Source organism: Lolium perenne, chromosome 7 (assembly GCF_019359855.2).
Source record: "Lolium perenne isolate Kyuss_39 chromosome 7, Kyuss_2.0, whole genome shotgun sequence".
NCBI classification, from domain to species: Eukaryota; Viridiplantae; Streptophyta; class Magnoliopsida; order Poales; family Poaceae; genus Lolium; species Lolium perenne.
In genome coordinates, this window is record NC_067250.2 from 75651557 (window position 1) to 75671658 (window position 20102).

Genomic DNA, 20102 nt, shown 5'->3' on the forward strand with positions numbered 1-20102 from the left:
ATAATGGAGCATAGAGCAATGCTTCATATGGGAAAAAGATATGTATCCTTCGTGTTCTTTGTTGACCGAAGAAGGTAATAATACTATGTAAGTTCACTAAAACTTAGTCTATTGATATGATCTTTTTGAAATTACCTCATTAATTTTATGCATTGATACGGAATTATACAGACATAGATATTCCTGATGAAGGATATGACTGGAGATTCTTGACGGGGTTAAAGAGCACATGGTTGATGAATCGGAGCAAGTTTGCAGCTAGGGTATGGACGTACATGCGATGAATAGTTACGATTAGATGTTTATTTAGGGAAAATTGGGCAAAATGTTAGAATGAGCTGGCAATAGTGCAGAGAAGAGGTAGACACGTTTTGTGTTAAAACTGGACATGTTCTCTGTACTGTTTTATTGTATATATATCTCAAGCGTGAAATAATTCTTTTTCAAAATAGAGGAAATACATTTTAGACAACATATTTCGATGTATGTGTCAAAATATATCTCAGCGCAGCAAAGCGTGTGATGTATTTTAACTCCTAACGTTTCTTTAGAGAGTCAAATGCATGAAAGCAACTCCTATCTTATTGACAGTTCTCTCATTATAGGTAAATTTGATGACCAGTAATTTAATCTTTTCAAGAATGGTAGATGGTTCAAGTAGAGGAGCTTTACTCTCTAATTGCATATATATCATTGTCTTAGTGTACAAATTTGGATGGTGATAGCATCCACATAGATAAATACGGAGGAATCTCCCACCAAGGCATAAACGATTGGTAAGGTGTTCGGAGCCTAAAATCCTCCCTATTGCCTTTCTAACTGTCTTGATAGCTTTAAAAATTATAACTAATGCTCTTTCTCAGCCTTTAGTTAGCCGGCATTACTATTTATAAGAAGTTATGCCAGTGCTCCTAAAGTTTTCATTATAAAAAAGTGGGATTCATAATAGATACGGTATGAGCAAGAGACCGTTCAGGAATTTGATGTGGACCATTTTTATTTGTAAATGTGGTTTTAGTTGGATAAAGCAACCAGCTACTTCTGGCGCTCTTAGCAAATTGAGGCAGTTTTACATGAAGATGATGCATAATTATAGGCTTCTTTTACGGTACCTTTTACCACTCCTAAGAAGTAGAGAGGTATGATTTGAGGAAGGGTCAGGATTGACCGATTTAGATTAGGCCCGACAGCCTAGTAAGACGTTGAAAATGAGAAGAAAAAAGAAACAACTAGCAGTATTTGGCCCGGCCCAATAATTGGATAACAGAGTTTAGGCCTAAGCTCGATCGTGAGAAACGCGACACCCCGTCTCTGGGTCAGGGGCGACCGCCGCCGGCACCGACACCCGTCTGCGTCGAAGGCGACCGCCGCCTGCATCGCCGGCGAGAAAAGCCGACACCAGGTCACCCCTGTCCTCCATCGCGGGCAACTGCCGCCGCCAGCAGATCGGGCAGTCCTGCGTCGCTGGCGAGCTATGCCGTCACCATGTCGACAACGCCACGACATCAAGGCTGCCACCAGTTCTACGCAGCCACAACATCCAGAGATGCCGCCAGGTACGTCGATCCGAAGCATCCTAGGAGAATGTATCTATTGCTGTGAGCCAGTTACTCCAACACCATCTGTCGTCCTTCATGTACTCTGTATTTGTCTTCAGAACGAAAATCCAGAGTACAAACATTATGTCCCTGGAAAATTTGGCCTCCTTTGTTAAATAATCCTAGCTACAGAGAAAGTGAGAGAGATCAGGCGGTCCAGGACGGATCACAATGAACTGACATATATACTCTACTACACATTCTATCTACTATGATGGCTTATCTCCAGTGAACATCTCACCTGTCATACCAAAGGAGGTGTATAGAGAAACCGAGCGAGTGATGGCACCACTGTTGTATGGTCAGATGCGTCCGTTGCTAGAACCAGTAAAGGAATACATTCTAAATTCACTTCTTCAACTGAATTTATTTTTTCATAGTATTTCTTCATTGTTCTGGTCCAGTATTGGTTTTAGTTGGGCTGACAGGGTTACAAACGGATGAGAGGTAAAAGATCCATGCACCAGCTGCTGTCTTTTAACAAAAGCTTGCGTGAGTGGTATGCAAGTCAAAAGATGCAACTTCCTGATAGTGCCTTTCTTGGTGGACTTTTTGACAGAATTCCATAATAATTAGTTGATTTATATGATTATATCTGATACAACACCACAAATGAATGTAGATGGCAGTAGAGTTGTATGAGATGATTTATAGGATTGCATGTGAATTTATTTGTTATACTACAATATGGTACCATATAAATCCTGTAGTACAGTAGTATACTAGTCTGCTATGTTGACAACATATCTATGGTGCTCATGCACAGTTATGAGTTGCTGTTTTCCCCTCGCTAGCAGTTACGCTGGCACCGTGTTCACGCAGAAACATGAGTATTATTACTGTAACTTACAAGATGACTATTACTGTAACTTACAAGATCATTATTACTGTAACTTCCAAGATGACGAAAGAGAAGCTCATTTGTTGTTCCTGAATCCTGTACCACCAAATTGTGCCCGACTGATATAGCTATGACCATGATTAATTGATCTGTTATTTGTCATTCTATACCAAAGCTGGCCATATCTATCTTTGTTTCTCCTGCCTGACTTAGTGCGTCCCTCTGGTGGCTCAAGCTAGTCTTTTGCATGATTGGTGAAATCTGACAAATTAACTACGCTATTATTCAAAAGATAACTATGTTGTTATTTACAGTGGCATTATCTTCCTCAGAGATGCGGACATGCCAGCGCCAGGCCGAAGCTCCATGGCTGCACCATCAGCGAAGGTGTCGACATAGTGGAGTGGTCTGCAGTTCCTGTAACTTTACTGGTCATTCAACTTCACCGTATTATTAGTGCACTGCATTTTTAGTGTGTCATTTACACATGTTCAAAACCTGTCTAGAACTTCATCAATACTGCATTCTATATACACCTGTTCCAGCCGCATAATATGGCAAATCCATAGTGCATAGTGCACTATCAATTGCATGCTTTGTATTTGTCAGTTAATTCTGCTACTTCTGTTAGTTGTATGTTTAAGTTCAGTTTCCAGAGCTACCAAGTTGACAATCGCGAGCTGCTCCATATTGTGGTGAGGCGGCAACATGCTGCGGGATGGCTGGCGACGATCGTCTGGAGGGCAATAACAAGCTACGGGGAGGCCGGTGACGAGCTGTGTGAGGCCGCCGACATGCTGCGGGGAGGCTGCCAACGATCTGCTGGAGGTGGCAACAACATGCTGGAGGCTGGCCAGGAGCTTCTGTAGTCAAGAGTGAGCTGGCTTCATGTCTTGCTCTGTTTTGACCCGTGAGGGCTAGCGCAGCTGACGTGCAACGTATTACATGGTGGCAAAGTATTGAACAAAATGTTGCATGCAATCCTATGTAACAACAATGGCTAGTTCTGAAACTTCACCTATATGATGGCTGTATTAAATATGCGGACACATGAAGATAAACCATTTTTCTAACCGGCTGGGAGCTTGTATTTTGCGAGCAGAATGAAGATTTAGGTAGCAACAATTTTTTTGGATGCGCGCGCAACTCAGAATTTAGTTGCTGGCATGTGCCATTCCAGCAACTATTCCAGCAAAAACAATACACTAGAGCCACGGCGAGTTTCAGTGTGCAATTGAACTATTTCAAAAGTAAGATAAAGAGTATTCTGAATGAAACAAGATAACTAGCTGCAAGATTTCTCAGTCAAACAGAATTGACAAATTGGAGTAAACAGTAGTAGCACCAAGATTTTAAAAAAAACAGCCAGTCAGAAACATTATAAAATGAAGTAAACATTGGAGAGAAAGAAGAATAGCAAATTCCAATCATGCATCGCGCCATGAAGACCAGGACCTATGCCGTCAATTATGCCGCAGCACGTCGCCGGCCTCGCAGCTCGTCACCGGCCTCCCTGCAGCTCGTCACCGCCCTCCAGATGATCGTCGCCGGCCTTCCTGCAGCTCGTTGTTGCCCTCCAGACGATCATCGCTGGCCTTGCGCAGCTCGTTGCCGCCTCACCATGATATGGAGCACCTCGCGGTTGTCCAGTTGGTAGCTCTGCTAACTGAGAAAGAAACTGAACTTGAACATACAAGTAGCAGAATTAACTGATAAATATAAAGCATGCCATTCATAGTGCACTATTCACTGTGGATTTGCAGTATTATGCGGCTAGGATGGCAGTATATAAAATGCGGTACTTATGCATGTTCCTAGACATGTTTTGAACATGTGTAAAAATACACGCAAAGGTACAAAAGGATTAATGCACCAAGTAATGGTTCTAGACTGATAGAGCAAATCAGTTAAGACATGCTGGACTTACAGGACAAAGCTGACCATGGTCTTGCAATTGACAATGTACAATCTAAGTACAAACAATAGGGGAGTTCCCATAGGCGGAAGCAGTACCATGTGTGATGAATTTAGACAGATTTCTTTGCCATTGGCAACCACTCATGTTATTGTACTGCAACTTTACCACTTGTCTGAACAAGCGATTTATTTATATCCACCAGAGGCTACATATTGGAAAGCAGGTTGTGCAACAAAGAGGGCACTAATTCCAAATATACTTAAATTCACTTATTAAGCATTAATCACTGCATTAAGAAGCAAGCAAATACCTTGGAATCGGCTTCTGTCACCAAGTAGCCATCATAAGGGCAGGCTTGCGTTGTCGATGCTACATAAGTCAAGCAAGGTTTGCAGTAAAGATGTGTGCACTGAGTTTGCAGAGCCTCGTTGGACAATATGAGTGTCCGGCAAACATAGCAAAAATATTCACCAGGTTGATTTCATAAACTTGTGCCTTCTGTCCAATTAGGGTTCTGATAAATGCACATATGCTGATTTTATAAACTTGTGCCTTCAAAATATAAGAAGATCTAAAACCAGGAATGTAACCATATTACAAAATGTCAATTACTCAAACTAGTAAATCAGCAGGGTGGTCGCGCGGGCGGTGCAGGCCGTGCGGTAGGCTATCAAGGACAGGGTGCAACAACTGCTGGCCTCGTCCATGGTGAGGATGACCAGGACGCCGGCCGCGGCGCAAACGGTGGAGCCAGGGATGGGGACGGGGAGTCGGGGAGGCCGAGATCCTCCGCGGCGAGGATGAGTACAGCGGCCGAGAAGGTGAGGAAGGCGACTGAGGAGTCGCTGCGCACCGTCGTTTTCCTCTCCATCTACGGCGGCGGCGGCGGAGTTGAGTAATGGAGAGAGCGGCGGCGGCGATGGTGGAACCTCTCGCAGCAACAATGAGGAAAGACACCTGGTGTGGTCGACGGATCATCGGGTTGGACCAGTCTACTGAGTTGGGCCTTTCTATTGGGCCGGCCCGTCTACTTTTATTTTTTCTGAGGTGCGAAAATTCTCACAGGTATGTAACATACCTCTCAAGTATTGGACTGTGGTATGAAACTATTTGAACCATTGGATGGACGAAAATTAATGGCTGATATTCATTTGAGGGTACCATAAAAGAACCCACATTATAAGGTGCTTTTGTTGTATTGAAGTTTTATGAGTGCGACAAGTTCGCTTGACTAATTTTATATCATGACGCATGACTGGATGATTTTGATTCAGATGGATCATATACGGCTGTTAGGTTCAGGCTACAAATTGGACGCTTTTCTTCTTGCTTGTGTGTCTTTGGTTGTGCGTTCTGGTTCGCTTTGCTTCTGGGTGTCTACTTGATGTTGGTGCACATGCCTAGACGTCTTCCTGCTACAAAGCATACATATCACAACAAAAAAATATCTAAATGTCAGTAGTACAAAACGGGCGCAGCAGAGCGCGCTTGGTCCATCTAGTAGAACTGGACTTTGGACAAGAACAAGGATGACTCGCAACCGCTGCGCTGCCATGTCCGGTCGGCTACCGCGAAGGCGGTGGAGGTAGTTCCCTCCCGCTCGGCTGAGGTGCTGCTACCCCCGACCTGGCTGTCTCTCGTCTCTACTTCTAGGCCGTTCTCCGGCGACCACAACGAGACAACGTGGATGGCTTCAAGATCGCGGTGGCGTGTGCTGGTGGGCGGCAAGTCTGGTGGAGCACGTCGATTCGTCCGGGTGTGTGGGTTGGTGGACGGGAGAAATCTTGTCGGCATGCCCGGTACTGACGCGGTGACGCCTGCGGGTGTCGTCTTGCCTTCCTGAAGGGCGTCGGTAGTCCCCCCTCCCCAATCCCTTCCGCGTATCGGGGGAAACCCTAGGACTAGTCCGGGCAGCAGTGGCGTCGTCGTCACTTTCCTTGTTGAAGGTGTTGCTTGATACGCGGCGCCTCGGCGTGCTAGGAGTGTGGTGGCATTCTCTGGAGGGCGCAGCGGTTGCGAGTCATCCTTGTTCTTGTCAAGCTGCCGGTGTCGGCTTTGTTTTCTCTTTCTTTTCTCTTGTGTTTCCTTTTGGGTTTGGTTGTGCTGCAGCCCCAGCGTGCTTGTTGTATCGGTTGGTTGCTATATTAATATAGCGGGGCGAAAGCCTATTTCGAGGAACTGGACTTTGGACGTGTAGCCGTTGCCGCCCTTCCAGCGAGCCGGGATAACATTGCTGGCGACGAGCGTCTTTCCGGAATCGGTGGTGATGCGCAGGGACAATGGCCCCTTGAGCGGGTTGCCGGAGTCGCGCCGCCAGACGGCACCCACGGAGCGGTACATGGACTCCCAGATCCTGGTGAGGTGGCCGTCCTTGGACCGCATGATGTCCATCTTAACCACGGTGCCGTCCCGGTTCACGTTCTCCGGCATCACCGGGAGGTAGCACTACGGGGACGACCTGCTACACCGACGGCCCCGCACCGTCGGCACAACAACGTTCACCGTCGGCACCGTCTCTGCCGACGGTCACCGTCGGCGTCTCCCCGTCGGCACAGCAGGCGTCGGGGTCTGCGCGTGCACCGTCGGCACAGAACTTCACCGTCGGCACAGCCGTACGCCGACGGCTGGACGGTGGCCGTCGGCCGTCTCATCGTCGGCACAGCCAACCAGCCGTCACGCCGGCGCCGTCAACGTCCCAAGCTGTGCCGACGGTGTAACCGTCGGCACAATTTTCTTTTTTTTTCCCAGAATGGCGGCAAAACGGTGGCTATTCAAACTGGAAAATCGCGCGAAACTGGGCCTGGCTGTGCCGACGGTGTCACCGTCGGCACAGACCCTGCCATTTGGCACAGCTACGGGCCTGTGCCGACGGTGACACCGTCGGCACAGCCAGGCCCGATTTTTACGATTTTTGCCAATTTGGCCTCGTTTGCTCAGAAAATCGCAGAAAATGCACATATTATAGGATTGAATATGCAGTAACATATATATCACCATATAGCACACAGATATCACCGTATAGCACCAAATCTCACAAATATAGCATCAAATCTCACAAATAGCACAAATATAGCATACAAGACCATGGTACATACACCGGATCCACTACAAAGATGGAGCATGTCATCATGTGCTAGTACAATGTAGAAACTATGGTGGTGCACCACCCGAGTGACGATCTAGCTACAGACGATCTAGCTCCGAGTGGGTGAAGTGAGGCCGCTGTATCTCGACGGTGCTCGGGGAGGTAGAACCACGACGAGAGCCACCGGAACCAGAAAAATGCCGAGGTTCGGCAGAAGCACCAGGAGAATGGCGACCGGGGTGCATCGGCGTACCACAAGGAGTGTCGTTCCCGGATTCTCCCAATCCCTACATGTTGGAGGGAGTTAGCAACTTAGCCATGTCACACCAAGTTAGCAACTTAGCCAAGTTAGCAACTTACCGGGGTCAACTGACGCTGACGCTTGTACATGATATAGAACTCCTCCTTGGACGGGAACACTGGCGTCGGCCCCGGATGAGGTGGCTCTGGGAGTGGTTCCTCTCGCACTCCAGTCATCATGAACCGAGTGAAACTCTGCAAGAAACGGGAGAGATAGCTCAGATTCAAACATGGGGACTTATGATGTTTTGCAACCATAGAGATTGAAACTTACCGCCGGTTGCTCGTCCACTGGACATAGGCATCTTTCACAAGGTCATGCTCCTTAACCTTCTCGAGATACTCCTCGTAAGCTACTGCATAGGCCTCCTCGAGCTGAGTCTACAATTTCAGAAATAATGCGTCTCATCCAATATATAGCCATGGCTTCTCCACTAACAGCACCAGCAACATTTCTCCCTTCATCACTTCTCTCATCCAATAGAACCACAAAATCCTCTGAGCTGAGCAGCCGCTGAGATGGCTCCTCGTCGCCGTAGCAACACGGGCTTCATCGGCGTTCGCCTGCGGCCTGCGGGACATTTCGCGGCTGAAATCACCGCCGGTGGTACGCGTGTGTGGCTCGGCACCTTCTACACGAAGGAGGCTGCTGCCCGCGCATACGACGTTGCGGCTTGGAGGTTTGGCCGGCCGCGCCACGAAATGAACTTCCCGGAGGTCAGGTCTCTGACGGAAGCTCAGAGTCTCTCTGCGAGCCACTACTTCGCTCACGGGGTGAAGCGCGGCGGTACGGGCTGGCCGGCGGCGGATTGATACCACCGAGGCGGACGAGCAGTTCATGGCACGGTGGCGCAGAGACCATCCCGGAGACGTCGAGGCAACGCGCGCATTACGGAAGGAGAAGCGGACGTACGGGGAGAGAGAGGAGGCGGGAAAGCGGCAGTTGAAGGCCGAGGTTGAAGCAGAGTACGCCAAAGGAGAGGCGTCGACATGGGGGGAGAATGATGAACGGTGGTTGTGGAACCTCACAACCACCGCTTCAGAGGACACCCCCAGCGAGGATGAAGATTTCGACTTCTCTGATTAATATGTGTGTGTCGACCCAGTGTTAAGTGCTTTGTTCGTGTGTGGGTGTAGTTCTTTAAAAGCTTTGGTTTGTGTGTGGGTCTAGTTCTTTAAGTGTTTTGGTTCATGTGTGTGGGTGTAGTTTCTTTAAGTGTTTTGCTTCCTCTGTGTGGGTGTAGTTCTTTAACTGTTTCGGTTCGTGTGTGGGTCTAGTTCTGTAAGCGCTTTGGTATGTGTGTGAGTCTAGTTATTTAAGTATTTTGTATCGTGTGTGGGTCTTAAGTATTTTGTATCGTGTGTGGGCCATTCACCCCCTCCGAGGTTCGATTTCTGGCGAAGGGGTTCTATACCGCCCTTATACATATATATAGGTTTCTCGCAAAGGGGTTCGCCAAAATAGCAGTGAGAAATAAATAAACAAAAAAAATGATATGGATTAATAATTATATGGGTAATAATTATCTCTTTGATGCAAAAAAAACAGGAAAAACCAAAAAATGTGCATATTTGGCTGTGCCGACGGCCGCCGTTGTGCCGTGGGTCACCGTCGGCACAGAAGCAGGAGGACCCAGCAGTCAGGCGCTGTGCCGACGGCCGCCGTTGCGCCGTGGGCTACCGTCGGCACAGTGCAGACGGCGCCGTGACAGTTTAACGGCTGGGCCCTCCTGTCAGAGCGTGTACCGACGGTTGCAGATGTGCCGACGGTGACCTTCGGGCTCCACCTAGCTGTGCCGACGGCCGAGGTTGCGCCGAGGGTGGCCGTCGGTGTACCGTGCGTTGTGCCGACGGCCCCGCTGTGCCGACGGTGAGCTTCGTCGCCGGTAGCTGGAGGCCTCTGTGCCGACGGCCCCGACATTTGGCCGTCGGCACATAGCCTGGCCGTCGGCACACGTCGGTTCTCCCGTAGTGTAGTACGGGTTGGCACCCTTGAGGACGTAGAAGGTGATCTTCACGCCCGGCCAGTTGCAGGGCACCCTCCTAAACTGTATGCTGATCTTGCCCGCGCGACGGAGCTGGGCGTTCCGGCCTGGGAGCGCCATGGCTCCGAACGCCGTGCCACTAAGGTCGAAGTGGTACTTGGCCATGGGGCCGTCGTTTATGTCGGTGATGACGACCGTCTTCGCCACGTTGGAGCACTCAGGGTAGTTCTTTTTGTTGCATCGTATCTGAAAGATCGAATCAATCAAGGAAAACGAAAAAGGTCAACGTCCCGATTGTATGTACTCGCGAACATGGCAGGATGTCATGGCCTCCACTACTTAACACGCTGGGCTACTTCGGTCTGAGTATGACTGGATCCGCATCAACTAATTTAACTGACATTGCCGGCACGGCACCATTCATGGTAGTACCTGGTAGCAGGCGCCGCAGCCGGCGCCGTCCTTGAACAGAGCCTGGTTGCCGCACGACGTCATGGAGAAGAACGGGGCCTTGTGGTTGTTTTTGAAGTTGCAAGCACCACCTGGAAATAAATTGATCGATGGGCATATATTACTGCTACTGAGTTGGCACTGCTTGACGCAAGTACATTAATCGCGCCGCCGGCATGTACTGACGACTGACGTACCGTTATTGATGGGGCCGGCGCCGTTGGGCTTGCCGTACCAGGTGGCCTTTGCGGGGAGCCAGCCTGAGCTTGAGGATGGAGCGCCGAAGGTGCTGTAGTTGGAGGATGGAACGGCGGAGCTGCTATATATAGCTGGGTGGAGGAGTGGCGGAGGTGCTGTAGCTGGGGCTGGGGGATGGAGCTGGGGAGGTGCTGTAATTGGATGTAGAACGGACGGAGGTGACGAGGATGCAGAGGAGTACGTGCGGCAATGGCAACGGAATTCGTGGTCACACCAGCCATATTGGCACTTCGATTTTTTGTACCTCCTTCGACTTTCAGGAGTGGTTACTGCTGCCGCTCGTGTTTTGATGGCTGGGAGGGATGGAATTTGTAGGCGGGCCAAAAGGCAAAGTGAGGTGACAAACTGACAATCGAGAATTGGAGAGTCGGCGCCTCACTACGGGAAAAACGCTCGTTGCCGTGCAACCACGTTTTGCCGTGTGCTCGCGCACGGCAAAGAATACTTTGCCGTGCGAGGTAAACAGAAAACGCACGGCAAAGACCAACGCACGGCAAAGAGGACCTACGGCGCACGGCAAAGAAAAAGCGCACGGCAAAGCCTCAGCAAAGCGCACGGCAATGAAAGAAGGCACGGCAAAGAGAGGAAGGCGTTGCCGTGAGATGTCCTTTGCCGTGCGCCCGACCCATCCGCACGGCACAGGCTTCTTTGCCGTGGGCTGTGCACAGACTCGCACGGCAAAGGCTGCTTTGCCGTGCACATTTTCCTTTGCCGTGTGCCTTGTGGTATTTTCTTCTTTTTCTTTCTATATTGTACTTATTTTAATGCTTATATTTTATTCTTGAAATATGACAAGTACCACATCTTGATTAATGAATGTTTATACTATATTTTTGCAATACGACAAGTACTCTAAATCCTTACTCCCCCTCCAACATATCAGGGTTTCGGCGTAAACAAACCGCGTTCGGGGAATCTTCCAAGTGCTATCGCCTGAAAGAGAGGAATGCCACACAGCCTTGCACCATTTGGTGAATCACACCTTCCAACACACTTTCACACATATACTAGGTCCACATGCAAGTGTTGGTGGCATTCCGGTGCTCCGGCGGTCGTTCCCGAAACGGCGGTCATGCGTGCCTCGGGGTCTACCCCTAGATTTCACCGCGCGAGGTTCCACCAACATACTTTTTGATAGGTTTAGTTTTGTTTAGGCCATATACACATGGAAAGCTAGGTTTGACACACTTTGGCACACTATAGCCACCGGTATACCCGCAGCGGGACACTTCAGCCTACAAGTCGAGGAATCTTCCAAGTGTTATCGCCCGAAAGAGGGGAAGCTCACACATGGGAGCTATGCCTTGCACCATTTGGTGGATCACACATTCCACCACACTTTCACACATATCCTAGGTCCACATGCAAGTTTTGGTGGCATTCCGGTGCTCCGGCGGTCGTTCCCCCCCGAAAATGGCTGTCTGCGTGCCTCGGGGGGGTCTACCCCCCTAGATTTCACCGCGCGAGGTTCCACCAACATACTTTTTGATAGGTTTGGTTTTGGTTAGTCCATATACACATGTAAAGCAAGGTTTGGCACCATTTGGCACACTATAGCCTCCGGTATACCCGCAGCGGGACACTTCAGCCTACAAGTCGAGGAATCTTCCAAGTGTTATCGCCCGAAAGAGGGGAAGCTCACACATGGGAGCTATGCCTTGCACCATTTGGTGGATCACACATTCCACCACACTTTCACACATATCCTAGGTCCACATGCAAGTTTTGGTGGCATTCCGGTGCTCCGGCGGTAGTTCCCCCCCGAAAACGGCGGTCTGCGTGCATCGGGGGGTCTACCCCCCTAGATTTCACCGCGCGAGGTTCCACCAACATACTTTTTGATAGGTTTGGTTTTGCTTAGTCCATATACACATGTAAAGGTAGGTTTGGCACACTTTGGCACATTGTAGCCACCGGTATACCCGCAGCGGGACACTTCAGCCTACAAGTCGAGGAATCTTCCAAGTACTGTCGCCCGAAAGAGAGGAATCTCACACATGGGAGCAATGCGTTGCACCATTTGGTGAATCACACCTTCCAACACACTTTCACACATATCCTAGGTCCACATGCAAGTTTTGGTGGCATTCCGGTGCTCCGGCGGTCGTGGCCCCGAAAATGGTCGTCACGTGCCTCTGGGGTCTACCTAGATTTCACCGCGCGAGGTTCCACCAACATACTTTTTGATAGGTTTGGTTTTGTTTAGGCCATATACACATGGAAAGCTAGGTTTGACACACTTTGGCACACTATAGCCACCGGTATACCCGCAGCGGGACACTTCAGCCTACAAGTCGAGGAATCTTCCAAGTGTTATCGCCCGAAAGAGGGGAAGCTCACACATGGGAGCTATGCCTTGCACCATTTGGTGGATCACACATTCCACCACACTTTCACACATATCCTAGGTCCACATGCAAGTTTTGGTGGCATTCCGGTGCTCCGGCGGTCGTTCCCCCCTGAAAATGGCTGTCTGCGTGCCTCGGGGGGGTCTACCCCCCTAGATTTCACCGCGCGAGGTTCCACCAACATACTTTTTGATAGGTTTGGTTTTGGTTAGTCCATATACACATGTAAAGCAAGGTTTGGCACCATTTGGCACACTATAGCCACCGGTATACCCGCAGCGGGACACTTCAGCCTACAAGTCGAGGAATCTTCCAAGTGTTATCGCCCGAAAGAGGTGAAGCTCACACATGGGAGCTATGCCTTGCACCATTTGGTGGATCACACATTCCACCACACTTTCACACATATCCTAGGTCCACATGCAAGTTTTGGTGGCATTCCGGTGCTCCGGCGGTCGTTCCCCCCCGAAAATGGTTGTCTGCGTGCCTCGGGGGGTCTACCCCCCTAGATTTCACCGCGCGAGGTTCCACCAACATAATTTTTGATAGGTTTGGTTTTGGTTAGTCCATATACACATGTAAAGCAAGATTTGGCACCATTTGGCACATTATAGCCTCCGGTATACCCGCAGCGGGACACTTCAGCCTACAAGTCGAGGAATCTTCCAAGTGTTATCGCCCGAAAGAGGTGAAGCTCACACATGGGAGCTATGCCTTGCACCATTTGGTGGATCACACATTCCACCACACTTTCACACATATCCTAGGTCCACATGCAAGTTTTGGTGGCATTCCGGTGCTCCGGCGCGCGGCCCCCCCCGAAAAGGGCGGTCTGCGTGCCTCGGGGGGTCTACCCCCTAGATCTCACCGCGCGAGGTTCCACCAACATACTTTTTGATAGGTTTGGTTTTGGTTAGTCCATATACACATGTAAAGCAAGGTTTGGCACCATTTGGCACACTATAGCCTCCGGTATACCCGCAGCGGGACACTTCAGCCTACAAGTCGAGGAATCTTCCAAGTGTTATCGCCCGAAAGAGGGGAAGCTCACACATGGGAGCTATGCCTTGCACCATTTGGTGGATCACACATTCCACCACACTTTCACACATATCCTAGGTCCACATGCAAGTTTTGGTGGCATTCCGGTGCTCCGGCGGTCGTTCCCCCCCGAAAATGGCTGTCTGCGTGCCTCGGGGGGGTCTACCCCCCTAGATTTCACCGCGCGAGGTTCCACGAACATACTTTTTGATAGGTTTGGTTTTGGTTAGTCCATATACACATGTAAAGCAAGGTTTGGCACCATTTGGCACACTATAGCCTCCGGTATACCCGCAGCGGGACACTTTAGCCTACAAGTGGAGGAATCTTCCAAGTGTTATCGCCCGAAAGAGAGGAATGTCACACATGGGAGCAATGCCTTGCACCATTTGGTGAATCACACCTTCCAAACACACTTTGACACATATCCTAGATCCACATGCAAGTTTTCGTGGCATTCCGGTGCTCCGGCGGTCGTTCCCCCCCGAAAACGGCGGTCTGCGTGCCTCGGGGGGTCTACAAAATCTGGTACAATTCACATGTTCACCCCCTTATCACAAATGATATCCCAAATACATTAACTTTTGTAGGAAATAGTAATTGGACACGATGTTTCTACACCAGGGTGCATATACACCCTAAACTAAAAGAAAGCATTGTTGAATGTTAAAAAAAAATTCATTGCCGTGCACAAACGCACGGCAAAGACCTCTGCCGTGCAAAAGCGCACGGCAAAGATCTTTGCCGTGCAAGAGCACACGGCAAAGCCCCCTGGCGCACGGCAAAGCCCCTTTGCCGCACGGCAAAGGCAGCCCGCACGGCAAAGCCCCTTTGCCGCACGGCAAAGGCAGCCCGCACGGCAAAGGCAGAGGATAAGGCAGTGTCGGCCCGACCCCCCTTCTCCTCCACACAGACAAAACAGGGGCAGCTAGCTCCTCCCCGCACACGCACGCCCGCCGCCGCCACGCCGCCGCCGCACACGCCGCGCCGCCCCTCGCACCGGCCGCGCCGCCGCACGCACGCCGCCGCACGCGCCGCCTCGATCTACCCTCCCGCCCCCGCCGCTGCCGCTCCTCCCCGCCCCGCCGCTGCCGCTCCTCCCCGCCCCGCCGCTGCCGCTCCTCCCGCCGCTGCCGCTCCCTCGCCGGCCCGACCCAGCCATCCCCGCCGCTGCCGCGTCCGGCCCTCCCCGCCGCTCCCTCGCCCGGCCCTGCCCCGCCGCTCCCTCGCCCGCCCCACCCGGCCCTCCCCGCCCGCAGCTGCACCCGGTCCTCCCCCGCCCGCAGCTGCACCCGGCCATCCCCCGCTCGCCCGCAGCTGCTGCTGCTCGCCCGCAGAGCTGCCGCTGCTCGCCCGCAGCTGCCGCTGCTGCTCGCCCGCAAAGCGCTGCCGGCCCTCACAGTATGTGTGCATTTTTTTTTTTTTGAAATTTGCATATTACTTATTGTATTTAGGGTAGTTAAAACATATTATGCATGCTAATTTGTAGTTAAAATAAAATTGCATAAAAAATAGAATAGTTTAGTATAGAAATTATTTTAGTAATGGGATTTAGGGCACAATTAGAAATAGTGTATTTATAATAGTTGGATTTAGAGGAAACAAATGGTCTTTATCGCTAATTAGTTTTCTCGCTATGCAGACGATGTTTCGAGGTGGACACAGGGGCCGGCGTTGTCGGGGTGCTTGAGGAGCGTTGCTCGGAGAGACCGTTTTCCCGGAGGGGAATTTGCCGGAGGGTCGTTGGTCTTCTTCGCCGGCTGTCGATCACGCTTCGAGGGTGAGAATCCGTTCGCCTCTCGTGCACCTAGGTTTTTTTTGTGGGTCTAGATCACCAAGTCTGTCGCGATACCTAGGCGTCTCTTCCCGACCGTAAGGGTTACGCGGATAAATATGCATTAGTGGTCTCGCATATTATGAAGCGTAACTCTTACGGCATTTATCGGGACAGTCGGCGGATGCGTAGTTGGGTACGTTCTCCCTGCTCTACCCCGATCCGAGTCAGGATTTCGGCAGCGCCTCCCCGTTGTTCTCCGGATGCACACCCCTCTCGGCTTTCTGGCGAGACGTGTATCGGGAGAGCAGCGGGGAGGTGCTGCCGAAATCTGTCTCGGATCAGGTAGAGCAGGGAGAACGTACTCAATCTACGGATCCGGCGGCTGCTAGGAGCCCACCTAGTAGAGATTCAGGTTGATGCATGCGTAAAAAGGAAAAATTAAAATGCGGATCATGTTTGATATAAATTCTAAGTTCGTCTGTTTTGGTGCTGGTTAGAGGATGGATAACCGTGACTGGATGTACGATGGCAGAATCGGTCCGTGGAAATATACTGAGGAATGGGGAGAAAAGACCAAGCAGTTCGTGGACAGCGCGTTTGACATCCCTAGCAGACCCAGGACAGTTTTTTGCCCTTGTAGTAAGTGCGCTAACCAAAAAACACAGGACAAGGAAACTATGAGTCTTCACCTGATCAAGTGCAGGTTCAAACCGTCCTACAAGATTTGGACTTTTCATGGAGAAAAGGCGAAGAAACGTGCTAGGAAGGAGGTGCGGCAGATTCAGCCTACGAGAGAATATGATACTGGGTTTGATAGGTGCCTAGAGAACTTGGCTAATGGTAATGTGCCTGAAAGCCCTCATGTAGAGGCGGAGACATCTAGGGATGCGGAGACAAGTGAGGAGCCGGAGGAAAACACAAAGAAGTATTACGAGGCTTTGTTTGCTTCGCAGAAACCCCTACACGTAAATACAGATGTCACCCAACTAGATGCCATCGCTCGCCTTTTGGCCTTTAAGTGCCACAGGAATCTGTGCAGAGATGGGTTCGATGAACTTCTGGTCCTCGTTGGCAGCATTCTGCCGAAAGGGCACCTCTTGCCGCAAAACTTCTACTATTCGAAAAAATTGCTCAGTGACCTCAAGATGTCATCTCAGCAGATACACGCTTGTCCAAAGGGATGCATGCTATTCAGAGAGGAGCATGCTAACACAAACTATTGCATCCATTGCAATAGCTCTAGGTACTTTGAGGTTGACACCAATGGTGATGGTCAGAAGAGGCAGACCACGGTTGCCAAGAATATCCTCCGCTATCTTCCAGTCCTACCGAGGATCCAGCGGCTCTTCATGACCGAGGATACTGCGGCCAGATGAGGTGGGCTGTAGAAGGGATCAGACCAGGCAGGTGGCAAGATGATACATCCGTCGGATGGTACTGCATGGAAGAACTTTGTCAAGAAATATCCCCTGAAAGCCGGTGACCCGAGGAGCGTAGCAATTGCGATATCAACCGATGGGTTCAATCCATATGGTATGTCGGCTGCGGTATACAGTTGTTGGCCAGTGTTTGTTATTCCCCTGAACCTACCCCCTGGCGTCTGCACGAGATCAGAGTACATGTTTGTGTCGATGATAATCCCAGGACCGAAATACCCGGGTAAGAACATGAACGTGTATCTGGAACCACTGATTGATGACTTGCTTCTTGGCTGGGAAGATCGCGGGATCCGAACTTATGACGCGGCAAAGAAGGAACACTTCGATATGTATGTCTGGTACCACACGTCTCTGCATGACTTGCCAGCACGTGCTTTGTTCTGCGGGTGGTGTACACATGGGAAGTGGCCTTGTCCGGAGTGCAGGCAAGCCGTGACTTTCTTCTGGCTAAACAAGGGTGCAAGTATTCCTGCTTTGATGAAGCTCGGCAGTTCCTTGAGCAGAATCATGAATACAGGAGTGATGTAAAGAGCTTCAAAAAAGGCCGTGTTGTCCATGCACCGAAGCCAATTCCGAAGACCGGACAGGAAACCAAGGCCGAGTTAGACGCTCTCCAGCCTAACCCTGATGGGAATGGTTTCTTGGGATATGGGGAGACACACCAATGGACCCACAAGCCGTGCTTCTGGAAGCTTCCTTACTTTGAGTTTCTCGAGCTCCCGCATAACATTGATGTAATGCACACCGAGAAGAATATCAGTGAAGCCATTTGGAGCACCATAGTGGACACTGAGAAGACGAAGGATAACATAAAGGCTCGAATTGACCAAGAAAAGTTGTGCGATAGGCCAGAGTTGAACATGAAGCCACCTCATGGTGCCAAAAAACTTGGACTAAGCCACACGCTCCGTTACGCCTCACAAAGGCCCAAAAAAGGGAGGTCTTCCAATGGATGAAGGACTCCTTGTTTTTCCCTGATGGGTTCGCAGCCAACTGGATGAGGGGTCTTAACATTGAAACGTTGCGAGTACAAGGACTGAAGAGTCATGACTACCACGTATGGATTGAGCGGATAATGCCGGTGATGATTCGAGGCTATGTCCCTGAGAAGACTTGGCGAGTGCTAGCGAGGTTGAGTTATTTCTTCCGCGGATTTGTGCTAGGGAGTTAGACACTAAAGTGATTGAGAAGCTGGATGAACAGGCACCCATGTTGCTTTGCGATCTAGAGAAGATCTTTCCTCCAGCGTTCTTTAATCCGATGCAACATATGATCCTCCACCTCGCGAAGGAATGCTTAAAGGGGGGGCCGAATTGGGGCCGTTGGCAGTTTGGTCCCGAGAGAGAAACACAAAAGCTTCGTCAGATGACCGGCAATAAATGCAAGATCGAAGCATCCATAGCCGAGGCAGTCTGAACGTGGAGGTGGCAAACTTCACCACTAAGCACTATGATCCCAACATTCCCACAAAGCACAACCCGGTCCTCCGTTACAATGCCGCCAACAATGAAGATGTACCCAAGCTTAGCATCTTCATAGGGCTTGGCGGCAAGTCAAGTGGCTCGAAGCCGTACACAACGAATTTACCTGAGCGGGAGTTGATCCACTCATATGTCTTGAACACCATGGTGGAAGTGAAGCCGTACATCAAGTAAGTGCTAACCATTTAGTTATTCGCAAACATTCATCGTATGTTCGTGGCTAACTCTTCCTCCGTTCATTCTTATAGACAATTCACGGCTAAATATTGGAGGTATACCCACAGGGATCCTACCTCGGAAGAATCCAAGGATATTTTCGATAAGGGCGGCGGTCACGGTTTCAGTAGCTGGTTCTGTGGTTTGGTACTATCCTATCCAAATTTGTTTGTACACTGTCGACATTTCGGCCGACATTTCTTGTTCTAAACTTGTCGTCCTAATCTTGTAGGCAAGAACTGACAAAGACATGAATCCCTTGCTACGAAAAATTGCTAGGGGCTTCAACCATTCCGTCGACTCGTTCAATTCTTATGACGTGAACGGGTATCGCTTCGGCACCCATCAATACACAACAAGCCGTCCAAACAAGAAGACAATAAATAGCGGGGTGGTATGTCAAGGTGATGATGGACTCCATTACTATGGAAGAGTCGAGGGTATATACGAGCTGAATTACGGGTTTGACAAAGGGCTAAATCCCGTCGTATTCAAATGCCATTGGTTCGACCCACGTCGCGTGAGACGGGATCCTGAAATTGGATTGGTCGAAGTTGAAAGAAGCTCTGTTTATAAGGGAGAGGACGTGTACATTTTGGCCACCCAAGCCTTCCAAGTATTCTATCTCCCGTACGCGTGCCGAAACCCGACCAAACGTCTACATGGATGGGATGTTGTGATGACGGTTCCTTCACGCATTAGGCCACCCCCGCCAAACAAGGACGATTACCGCCACGTAGACCCCTCAACAAGGATCGTTGATTTTTATCAAGAAGAAGGGCTCCCCGGTCATTTCACTATCGACTTGTCGGCCGTTGTTGATAACATGGTCGTAGACGATGAGCAAGAAGAAGATGCGGTTATGGAGGAAGACAATGAAGAATATGAAGCTGAGGATGTGTGTGCCGTAGAAGACCTAAGTTTGCTCGAGGCGTTCAAAGCAGGCATTGACCTAGATCCAAATGGACCACCTCCAGGTTTCATCGATGATTATTGGTTCGCTGAGCCTGATGATGATGAAACATGTGGTCCAAATACGGATGTCGACATAGGCTACTGATCTATGTAGTTGTAATTGTGAGGCTATCCTATATATGTACTGAACTATGTGTTATTTGTAATAAACTATGATCTATGTAGTTGTAATTGTGAGGCTATCCTATGTACTGAACTATGTGCTATTTGTAATAAACTATGATCTATGTACTGAACTATGTGCTATTTATTGTTGATTTCACTAATATTCATCTGTTTACATTGCATACTAATAAACCACTCTTTTCATTGTGTTTGCAGGTGATTGAAACATGCCGCCAAGAAAAAGAAAGGGAGGTTTCAAAAAGAAGATCAAGGCCGTGGCTGAGC

General features: G+C 49.9%; 4 long non-coding RNA genes and 1 pseudogene across 6 annotated transcripts in view; 3 read left to right on the forward strand and 2 right to left on the reverse strand.

Moving 5' to 3' along the window:
- LOC127317021 (uncharacterized) overlaps positions 1-474 on the forward strand; it is a 7189-nt gene extending 6715 nt beyond the window's left edge. Inside the window, exons 1-2 of one of the 2 annotated variants that reach the window (XR_011748113.1) lie at positions 1-87; positions 178-474. The exon at positions 1-87 is cut by the window's left edge and continues 6715 nt beyond it. This is a non-coding gene — a long non-coding RNA (uncharacterized lncRNA). The remainder of the gene's footprint in view (positions 88-177) is intronic. The other variant, XR_007860770.2, reaches the window with a different exon arrangement.
- Positions 475-627: 153 nt separating this feature from the next.
- LOC127317018 (uncharacterized) lies at positions 628-3512 on the forward strand. 2 transcript variants are annotated; one of them, XR_011748112.1, is made up of 2 exons: positions 628-1556; positions 2754-3512. It is a non-coding gene; the product is annotated as an uncharacterized lncRNA (long non-coding RNA). The 2 variants fall into 2 exon arrangements; XR_011748111.1 differs by having other exon boundaries at positions 2772-3512.
- Positions 3513-3789: 277 nt separating this feature from the next.
- LOC127317020 (uncharacterized) lies at positions 3790-5486 on the reverse strand. Its single transcript, XR_007860769.2, has 2 exons — positions 4668-5486; positions 3790-4105 (listed from the first exon to the last, which is right to left on the reverse strand). It is a non-coding gene; the product is annotated as an uncharacterized lncRNA (long non-coding RNA).
- Positions 5487-6436: 950 nt separating this feature from the next.
- On the reverse strand, positions 6437-10656 carry LOC127317017 (expansin-B2-like; annotated as a pseudogene).
- Positions 10657-18469: 7813 nt separating this feature from the next.
- Positions 18470-19071, forward strand: LOC139833465 (uncharacterized). Its single transcript, XR_011749273.1, has 3 exons — positions 18470-18691; positions 18770-18884; positions 18970-19071. It is a non-coding gene; the product is annotated as an uncharacterized lncRNA (long non-coding RNA).
- The last annotated feature ends 1031 nt before the right edge of the window (positions 19072-20102 follow it).